The sequence below is a fragment of the Urocampus carinirostris genome, unplaced genomic scaffold (genome assembly GCF_059441175.1).
Source record: "Urocampus carinirostris isolate Australia breed hairy pipefish unplaced genomic scaffold, RoL_Ucar_1.0 HiC_scaffold_120, whole genome shotgun sequence".
NCBI classification, from domain to species: Eukaryota; Metazoa; Chordata; class Actinopteri; order Syngnathiformes; family Syngnathidae; genus Urocampus; species Urocampus carinirostris.
Window position 1 is genome coordinate 15,001 of NW_028283226.1, and position 10,000 is coordinate 25,000.

The 10,000-nt window shown below is 57.4% G+C and overlaps 1 non-coding gene across 1 annotated transcript; it reads right to left on the minus strand.

Annotated features, from left to right (window-relative positions):
- Positions 1 to 595: 595 nt before the first annotated feature.
- On the minus strand, positions 596 to 2,582 carry LOC148345055 (18S ribosomal RNA). Its single transcript, XR_015848881.1, has one exon. It is a non-coding gene; the product is annotated as an 18S ribosomal RNA (ribosomal RNA).
- Between the last annotated feature and the right edge of the window lie 7,418 nt (positions 2,583 to 10,000).

The following is a 10,000-nucleotide window of genomic DNA, read 5'->3' on the forward strand; positions in this document are numbered from 1 at the left end:
TCTCGGGCGGGCGTCCCGACGCCGCCGCCATACGGCCGTTGTGATCCGTGCGGGGATCCGCTTGCTCGGCGACCCTCGCCGAGAGCAGCCCCGCGCCGCACGGACACGCGACACCGACGGGCGGACGGACGCCGGGGCGCCGGCCCGAACCGTTACCTTTAAAGGACGGGAGGTCGTCGAGGCGAGTGCCGCCCCGGAAGCGCGCGCCGGAAGCGCGAGAACCGCGCCGAGCTAGGGTCGTCGGCATAGGGGGATTCCCCGGTTACGGGGGTCCCGCGCACGGCCGCCGCCTTTCGCCCGTCGCTGGCGGTCGCCTGTCGTCGCGCCGCGCCGCGCTACTGGGGTCGTCGGACGAGCGCGCTACCCCGCTCGCACGGAGGTAGCGCGACATCGCCCGCCGCCTTTTCTCGCGTCGCGCCGCGCCGCGTGGCGCCCGCCGAACTCGCTCCGACGCGCGGCCCGGGAGTGACCCGCGCCGCGCCCCCCGTCCCGTCCCGTCCCGGTCTACCCTCTTCCTCCGCCTGCGACGACCCGCCGCCCTCGGCGTCTGGCTCGTCGGGGGTGTACCGAGGCGGATCTGCTGCCGCTCGTACGTTAATGATCCTTCTGCAGGTTCACCTACAGAAACCTTGTTACGACTTTTACTTCCTCTAGATAGTCAAGTTCGACCGTCTTCTGGCACACCGCCGGAGCCGGGGCCGGCCCCGGCGGGGACTATCCGAGGACCTCACTAAGCCATCCGATCGGTAGTAGCGACGGGCGGTGTGTACAAAGGGCAGGGACTTAATCAACGCAGGCTAATGACCCGCGCTTACTGGGAATTCCTCGTTGGTGGGAAATAATTGCAATCCCCAGGCCCTGTCACGAGCGGGGTTCATAGGATTACCCGCGCCTGCCGGCGCGGGGATAGACGACGCGCTTATACGCTCAGTGTGGCGCGCGTGCAGCCCCGGACATCTAAGGGCATCACAGACCTGTTATTGCTCATTCTCGTGTGGCTGAGAGCCACTTGTCCCTCTAAGAAGTTTTCTGCCGCCGACCGCGCGGGGGGCCGCGGTACTATTTAGTATGTTTGAGTCTCGTTCGTTATCGGAATTAACCAGACAAATCGCTCCACCAACTACGAACGGCCATGCACCACCACCCACGGTATCGAGAAAGAGCCTTCAATCTGTCAATCCTTTCCGTGTCCGGGCCGGGTGAGGTTTCCCGTGTTGAGTCAAATTAAGCCGCATGCTCCACTCCTGGTGGTGCCCTTCCGTCAATTCCTTTAAGTTTCAGCTTTGCAACAATACTCCCCCCGGAACCCAGACACTTGGTCGGTTTCCCGGGTGCTGCTCGGCGGGTCATGGGAATAACGCCGCCGGATCGCGAGTCGGCATCGTTTATGGTCGGAACTAGGACGGTATCTGATCGTCTTCGAACCTCCGACTTTCGTTCTTGATTAATGAAAACATTCTTGGCAAATGCTTTCGCTCTCGTCCGTCTTGCGCCGGTCCAAGAATTTCACCTCTAGCGGCGCAGTACGAATGCCCCCGGCCGTCCCTCTTAATCATGGCCCCAGTTCATGACAACCCACAAAATAGAACCGGAGTCCTATTCCATTATTCCCAGCTGCGATATGCAGGGGCGGCCGTGTGGCCTGCTTTGAACACTCTAATTTCCTCAAAGTAAACGCTTCGGGCCCCGCGAGTGACACCCAGCGAAGGGCATCACGGGGGCTTTTGCCGAGAGGCAGGGGCTGGGACAGACGGATGCACGCCTCGCGGCGGACCGTCAGCTCGCGTCCCGGGGTCCAACTAGGAGCTTTTTAACTGCAGCAACTTTAAAATACGCTATTGGAGCTGGAATTACCGCGGCTGCTGGCACCAGACTTGCCCTCCAATGGATGCTGGCCGATGGGTTTGTGTTCGGCTCATTCCAATTACGGAGACTCGAACGAGTCCCGTATTGTTATTTTTCGTCACTACCTCCCCGTGTCGGGAGTGGGTAATTTGCGCGCCTGCTGCCTTCCTTGGATGTGGTAGCCGTTTCTCATGCTCCCTCTCCGGAATCGAACCCTGATTCCCCGTTACCCGTGGTCACCATGGTAGGCGCAGAGTCTACCATCGAAAGTTGATAGGGCAGACATTCGAATGAGTCGTCGCCGCCTCGGGTGGGCGAGCGATCGGCACGAGGTTATCCTGAGTCAACACAAAGGGGGGGCCGGGCCGGCGGAACGAGGACCGGCGCGCGCGGAGCCGCCCGCGCCGCTTACGCCCCCGCCCGGAGAGGCGGAGGCCGGACGCGGGGGACGCGCGCGACGGCTGAGCCCCCGCCCGCCGGACACCGCGTGGGTTTTTGTGTCTGATAAATGCACGCGTCCCCGGGGCGAGGCCGGAGCCCCGCCCGCGAGTCGGCGCTCGTTTGCATGTATTAGCTCTGGATTTGCCACAGTTATCCAAGTAACGGTGGAGCGATCAAAGGAACCATAACTGATTTAATGAGCCGTTCGCAGTTTCACTGTACTGGCCATTCGTACTTAGACATGCATGGCTTAATCTTGAAAACAAGCATATGCTACTGGCAGGATCAACCAGAGTGCGTCTGCCGCCGGGGGGGCGCTGCTGGTGGCGGTGCGGCCCTGGTCCGGGACGAGGCTGTGGCTACAGCCGGGCCCGGGGGGCCGCGCGACACTCGTATACGTTCGGACGGGCTGACGAGCGGGTGTCGTGAAACGATGTTTCGCGCGGAGCCCTAGCACGCGTGGCGTCGGGCTCCGCGACGGTCGGACGTCTGGGTGTGGCTCGAGACGGAAGCTCGACCTCGGTTCGTCTTGGTTCTGCCGCCAAAAGGTTCACGCCGAGGCATGGTTTCGCAAGAGGGCCCCGCGAGTGCCAGCCGTGGATCCCGCCTCACTCGTAACTCGTATCGGATTCGTCCGGCCTCACTTTCGTTCGCACATCGGACAGTTATACGTGTGCTTTAGTAGCTTCCGTTCCCTCTTAGTGAGGCCGTCCGTACGTACCGCCCCAGCTCTTTCTGAGGCGGGTATCCACTCGGCTCGGGGGGGCCCAACGTTTGCCTAGTATCCTCGGCGCTGGAGCTTGACCCGCAAAGCCGGAGGAGCCGCACGCCCGAACACCGGCTTGCGCCGGCCGACGTGGGCCCTCCGAGGCGGGTCTCGTGTGCCAATCGCTCAGTTGGGGAACCGGCAGGCCCGTGGGCCGACGCCGGCTCACCCGGGGGTGAAGGGTGCTTCGATGGAGGCCCCCTGTCAGCCTCCGCGGAAGTCCGGCTTCAATACTTTAAAGTTTGAAAAACTTAGACATTTTTCGAGAACCGGAGCTTAGAGGGGTACATGCAAAAGCCAGGGCCGCGGGAAGCGCCCTAAATACTTCAATACTTTAAAATTTGAAAAACTTAGAAATTTTTCGAGAACCGGCATCTTCCCTCGGTAATTGCGAGATGCGAGGCCGCCCCTAGCCTCTGCTCTGTCGGACTCAATGGTCACGGGTGGCCGCTGATTAGCCCTGGTGCTCACCTCTCAAAATTGCGAGTCCCTAATATAATTCTGGCTGTCGGCTGGAGAAGGGGGTATAAAATCGGCACTTGAGGGAACGCCGGGCCCTCAAGTTCGGGGCCCTCTAGCGGATTTTTGAGGTACTGCACTCCCATTGGAAATGCATGGGCGCTCCGTCCACTACCATGTAATTCCCTCACAATATCTGCCCCTGCGTGGCCGCGGGATGCTACTGCAGCCCCGTTGGTAATGAATGGGCCTTTCGGAGGCCATAAATACAGCGCCGCTGCATGGATTTTGGCGGTACTGCTGCTGTCGCTGAAAATACATGGACCCGTCTGAATGAATGGGCCTTTCGGAGGCCATAAACTCAGCGCCTCTGCATGGATTTTGGCGGTACTGCGGCTGTCGCTGAAAATACATGGACCCGTCTGAATGAATGGGCCTTTCGGAGGCCATAAATCCAGCGCCGCTGCATGGATTTTGGCGGTACTGCGGCTGTCGCTGAAAATACATGGACCCGTCTGAATGAATGGACAAAATATAAATCAGACACTACAGAACACAAGCATAATCCAAGATTACAAAATCATCTCAGCCTTTAAAAGAAACAAAAACCTGAAAGACTACTTAGTAAAAAGTAAATTACCAGAAATCAACATAACACAAACGCAGGGCCCCACATTCTACAAACAAGCCACCACAGTTAGGAACACCGTCACCAACACAAACTACCTAATTAAACAAACAATCACACCTGCTACGGAAAACTGAAAATACATGGACCCGTCTGAATGTATGGGCCTTTCAGAGGCCATAAACTCAGCCAGCGCCGGGCCAGTGTTTGGGGTATTGTGCCCGCCACTAGTGGCTGAATACATAATAATAATAATAATAATAATAATTCCCTTGTATTGTCATTCTGTGTAACAATGTACACAGAACGAAATGTCGATTGCACTGGGCTAGTGTTGAGGGAACGTCGGGCCCTCAAGTTCGGTGGCTTGGAGCGGATTTTTGAGGTACTGCACTCCCATTGGAAATGCATGGGCGCTCCGTCCACTACCATGTAATTCCCTCACAATATCTGCCCCTGCGTGGCCGCGGGATGCTACTGCAGCCCCGTTGGTAATGAATGGGCCTTTCGGAGGCCATAAATACAGCGCCGCTGCATGGATTTTGGCGGTACTGCTGCTGTCGCTGAAAATACATGGACCCGTCTGAATGAATGGGCCTTTCGGAGGCCATAAACTCAGCGCCTCTGCATGGATTTTGGCGGTACTGCGGCTGTCGCTGAAAATACATGGACCCGTCTGAATGAATGGGCCTTTCGGAGGCCATAAATTCAGCGCCGCTGCATGGATTTTGGCGGTACTGCGGCTGTCGCTGAAAATACATGGACCCGTCTGAATGAATGGACAAAATATAAATCAGACACTACAGAACACAAGCATAATCCAAGATTACAAAATCATCTCAGCCTTTAAAAGAAACAAAAACCTGAAAGACTACTTAGTAAAAAGTAAATTACCAGAAATCAACATAACACAAACGCAGGGCCCCACATTCTACAAACAAGCCACCACAGTTAGGAACACCGTCACCAACACAAACTACCTAATTAAACAAACAATCACACCTGCTACGGAAAACTGAAAATACATGGACCCGTCTGAATGTATGGGCCTTTCGGAGGCCATAAACTCAGCCAGCGCCGGGCCAGTGTTTGGGGTATTGTGCCCGCCACTAGTGGCTGAATACATAATAATAATAATAATAATAATAATAATTCCCTTGTATTGTCATTCTGTGTAACAATGTACACAGAACGAAATGTCGATTGCACTGGGCTAGTGTTGAGGGAACGTCGGGCCCTCAAGTTCGGTGGCTTGGAGCGGATTTTTGAGGTACTGCACTCCCATTGGAAATGCATGGGCGCTCCGTCCACTACCATGTAATTCCCTCACAATATCTGCCCCTGCGTGGCCGCGGGATGCTACTGCAGCCCCGTTGGTAATGAATGGGCCTTTCGGAGGCCATAAATACAGCGCCGCTGCATGGATTTTGGCGGTACTGCTGCTGTCGCTGAAAATACATGGACCCGTCTGAATGAATGGGCCTTTCGGAGGCCATAAACTCAGCGCCTCTGCATGGATTTTGGCGGTACTGCGGCTGTCGCTGAAAATACATGGACCCGTCTGAATGAATGGGCCTTTCGGAGGCCATAAATCCAGCGCCGCTGCATGGATTTTGGCGGTACTGCGGCTGTCGCTGAAAATACATGGACCCGTCTGAATGAATGGACAAAATATAAATCAGACACTACAGAACACAAGCATAATCCAAGATTACAAAATCATCTCAGCCTTTAAAAGAAACAAAAACCTGAAAGACTACTTAGTAAAAAGTAAATTACCAGAAATCAACATAACACAAACGCAGGGCCCCACATTCTACAAACAAGCCACCACAGTTAGGAACACCGTCACCAACACAAACTACCTAATTAAACAAACAATCACACCTGCTACGGAAAACTGAAAATACATGGACCCGTCTGAATGTATGGGCCTTTCGGAGGCCATAAACTCAGCCAGCGCCGGGCCAGTGTTTGGGGTATTGTGCCCGCCACTAGTGGCTGAATACATAATAATAATAATAATAATAATAATTCCCTTGTATTGTCATTCTGTGTAACAATGTACACAGAACGAAATGTCGATTGCACTGGGCTAGTGTTGAGGGAACGTCGGGCCCTCAAGTTCGGTGGCTTGGAGCGGATTTTTGAGGTACTGCACTCCCATTGGAAATGCATGGGCGCTCCGTCCACTACCATGTAATTCCCTCACAATATCTGCCCCTGCGTGGCCGCGGGATGCTACTGCAGCCCCGTTGGTAATGAATGGGCCTTTCGGAGGCCATAAATACAGCGCCGCTGCATGGATTTTGGCGGTACTGCTGCTGTCGCTGAAAATACATGGACCCGTCTGAATGAATGGGCCTTTCGGAGGCCATAAACTCAGCGCCTCTGCATGGATTTTGGCGGTACTGCGGCTGTCGCTGAAAATACATGGACCCGTCTGAATGAATGGGCCTTTCGGAGGCCATAAATCCAGCGCCGCTGCATGGATTTTGGCGGTACTGCGGCTGTCGCTGAAAATACATGGACCCGTCTGAATGAATGGGCCTTTCGGAGGCCATAAATCCAGCGCCGCTGCATGGATTTTGGCGGTACTGCTGCTGTCGTTGAAAATACATGGACCCGTCTGAATGTATGGGCCTTTCGGAGGCCATATACTCAGCGCCGGGCCGGTGTTTGGGGAATCGTGCCCGCCACTAGTGGCTGAATCCCGGGCTAGTGTTGGGGGACTTGTGCCCGCCAATAGTGGCTGAATCCCGGGCTAGTGTTGGGGGACTTGTGCCCGCCAATAGTGGCTGAAATCCGCGCCGGTGTTTGGGGAAATGTGCGCGTATTATCGGGCCGGTGTTTGGGGAATTGCGCGCGTATTATCGGGCCGGTGTTTGGGGAATTGCGCGCGTATTATCGGGCCGGTGTTTGGGGAATTGTGCGCGTATTATCGGGCCGGTGTTTGGGGATATGCGCGCGTATTATCGGACCGGTGTTTGGGGAATCGTGCCCGCCACTAGTGGCTGAATCCCGGGCTAGTGTTGGGGGACTTGTGCCCGCCAATAGTGGCTGAAATCCGCGCCGGTGTTTGGGGAATTGTGCGCGTATTATCGGGCCGGTGTTTGGGGATATGCGCGCGTATTATCGGACCGGTGTTTGGGGATATGCGCGCGTATTATCGGGCCGGTGTTTGGGGAATCGTGCCCGCCACTAGTGGCTGAATCCCGGGCTAGTGTTGGGGGACTTGTGCCCGCCAATAGTGGCTGAAATCCGCGCCGGTGTTTGGGGAATTGTGCGCGTATTATCGGGCCGGTGTTCGGGGATATGCGCGCGTATTATCGGACCGGTGTTTGGGGAATTGTGCCCGCCACTAGTGGCTGAGAACTGGGCTAGTGTTGGGGGACTTGTGCCCTCCAATAGTGGCTGAAATCCGCGCCGGTGTTTGGGGAATTGTGCGCGTATTATCGGGCCGGTGTTTGGGGATATGCGCGCGTATTATCGGACCGGTGTTTGGGGAATTGTGCCCGCCACTAGTGGCTGAGAACTGGGCTAGTGTTGGGGGACTTGTGCCCTCCAATAGTGGCTGAAATCCGCGCCGGTGTTTGGGGAATTGTGCGCGTATTATCGGGCCGGTGTTTGGGGATATGCGCGCGTATTATCGGACCGGTGTTTGGGGAATTGTGCCCGCCACTAGTGGCTGAGAACTGGGCTAGTGTTGGGGGACTTGTGCCCTCCAATAGTGGCTGAAATCCGCGCCGGTGTTTGGGGAATTGTGCGCGTATTATCGGGCCGGTGTTTGGGGATATGCGCGCGTATTATCGGACCGGTGTTTGGGGAATCGTGCCCGCCACTAGTGGCTGAATCCCGGGCTAGTGTTGGGGGACTTGTGCCCGCCAATAGTGGCTGAAATCCGCGCCGGTGTTTGGGGAATTGTGCGCGTATTATCGGGCCGGTGTTTGGGGATATGCGCGCGTATTATCGGACCGGTGTTTGGGGAATTGTGCCCGCCACTAGTGGCTGAGAACTGGGCTAGTGTTGGGGGACTTGTGCCCTCCAATAGTGGCTGAAATCCGGGCTAGTGTTGGGGGACTTGTGACCGCCAATAGTGGCTGAAATCCGCGCCGGTGTTTGGGGAATTGTGCGCGTATTATCGGGCCGGTGTTTGGGGATATGCGCGCGTATTATCGGACCGGTGTTTGGGGACTTGTGCCCGCCACTAGTGGCTGAATCCCGGGCTAGTGTTGGGGGACTTGTGCCCGCCAATAGTGGCTGAAATCTGCGCCGGTGTTTGGGGAATTGTGCGCGTATTATCGGGCCGGTGTTTGGGGATATGCGCGCGTATTATCGGACCGGTGTTTGGGGAATTGTGCCCGCCACTAGTGGCTGAGAACTTGGCTAGTGTTTGGGGACTTGTGCCCGCCACTAGTGGCTGAAATCCGGGCCGGTGTTTGGGGAATTGCGCGCGTATTATCGGGCCGGTGTTTGGGGATATGCGCGCGTATTATCGGACCGGTGTTTGGGGAATTGTGCCCGCCACTAGTGGCTGAGAACTTGGCTAGTGTTTGGGGACTTGTGCCCGCCACTAGTGGCTGAAATCCGGGCCGGTGTTTGGGGAATTGTGCGCGTTTTATCGGGCCGGTGTTTGGGGATATGCGCGCGTATTATCGGACCGGTGTTTGGGGAATCGTGCCCGCCACTAGTGGCTGAATCCCGGGCTAGTGTTGGGGGACTTGTGCCCGCCAATAGTGGCTGAAATCCGCGCCGGTGTTTGGGGAATTGTGCGCGTATTATCGGGCCGGTGTTTGGGGATATGCGCGCGTATTATCGGACCGGTGTTTGGGGAATTGTGCCCGCCACTAGTGGCTGAGAACTTGGCTAGTGTTTGGGGACTTGTGCCCGCCACTAGTGGCTGAAATCCGGGCCGGTGTTTGGGGAATTGTGCGCGTTTTATCGGGCCGGTGTTTGGGGATATGCGCGCGTATTATCGGACCGGTGTTTGGGGATATGCGCGCGTATTATCGGACCGGTGTTTGGGGAATTGTGCCCGCCACTAGTGGCTGAATCCCGGGCTAGTGTTGGGGGACTAGTGGTCGTAAAACCGGGCCGGTGTTTGGGGACTTATAGGCCGACACTAGTGGCTCAAAACCGGGCTGCCGTTTGGGGACTTGTCGGGCCAACATTGGCTTGCAGCACTTGGAAAATTGCACTAAGTCCGATTGTCGGGTCACCAGGGGCTCGTGGGACTTAGAATTTGTGCCACTCCCCGGCCAGTGTTTGGGGACTGGCTGCCGCCTCCTGTGGGCCGGTCCCCGGCTGGTGTTTGGGGACCGGCTGCCGCCTCCTGTGGGCCGGTCCCCGGCTGGTGTTTGGGGACCGGCTGCCGCCTCCTGTGGGCCGGTCCCCGGCCGGTGTTTGGGGACCGGCTGCCGCCTCTTGTGGGCCGGTCCCCGGCTGGTGTTTGGGGACCGGCTGCCGCCTCCTGTGGGCCGGTCCCCGGCCGGTGTTTGGGGACCGGCTGCCGCCTCTTGTGGGCCGGTCCCCGGCTGGTGTTTGGGGACCGGCTGCCGCCTCCTGTGGGCCGGTCCCCGGCCGGTGTTTGGGGACCGGCTGCCGCCTCTTGTGGGCCGGTCCCCGGCTGGTGTTTGGGGACCGGCTGCCGCCTCCTGTGGGCCGGTCCCCGGCCGGTGTTTGGGGACCGGCTGCCGCCTCTTGTGGGCCGGTCCCCGGCTGGTGTTTGGGGACCGGCTGCCGCCTCTTGTGGGCCGGTCCCCGGCTGGTGTTTGGGGACTGGCTGCCGCCTCTTGTGGTTCGTCTCCTGGCTTGCGTTTGGGGACTGGCTGCCGCCTCTTGTGGGCCGGTCCCCGGCTGGT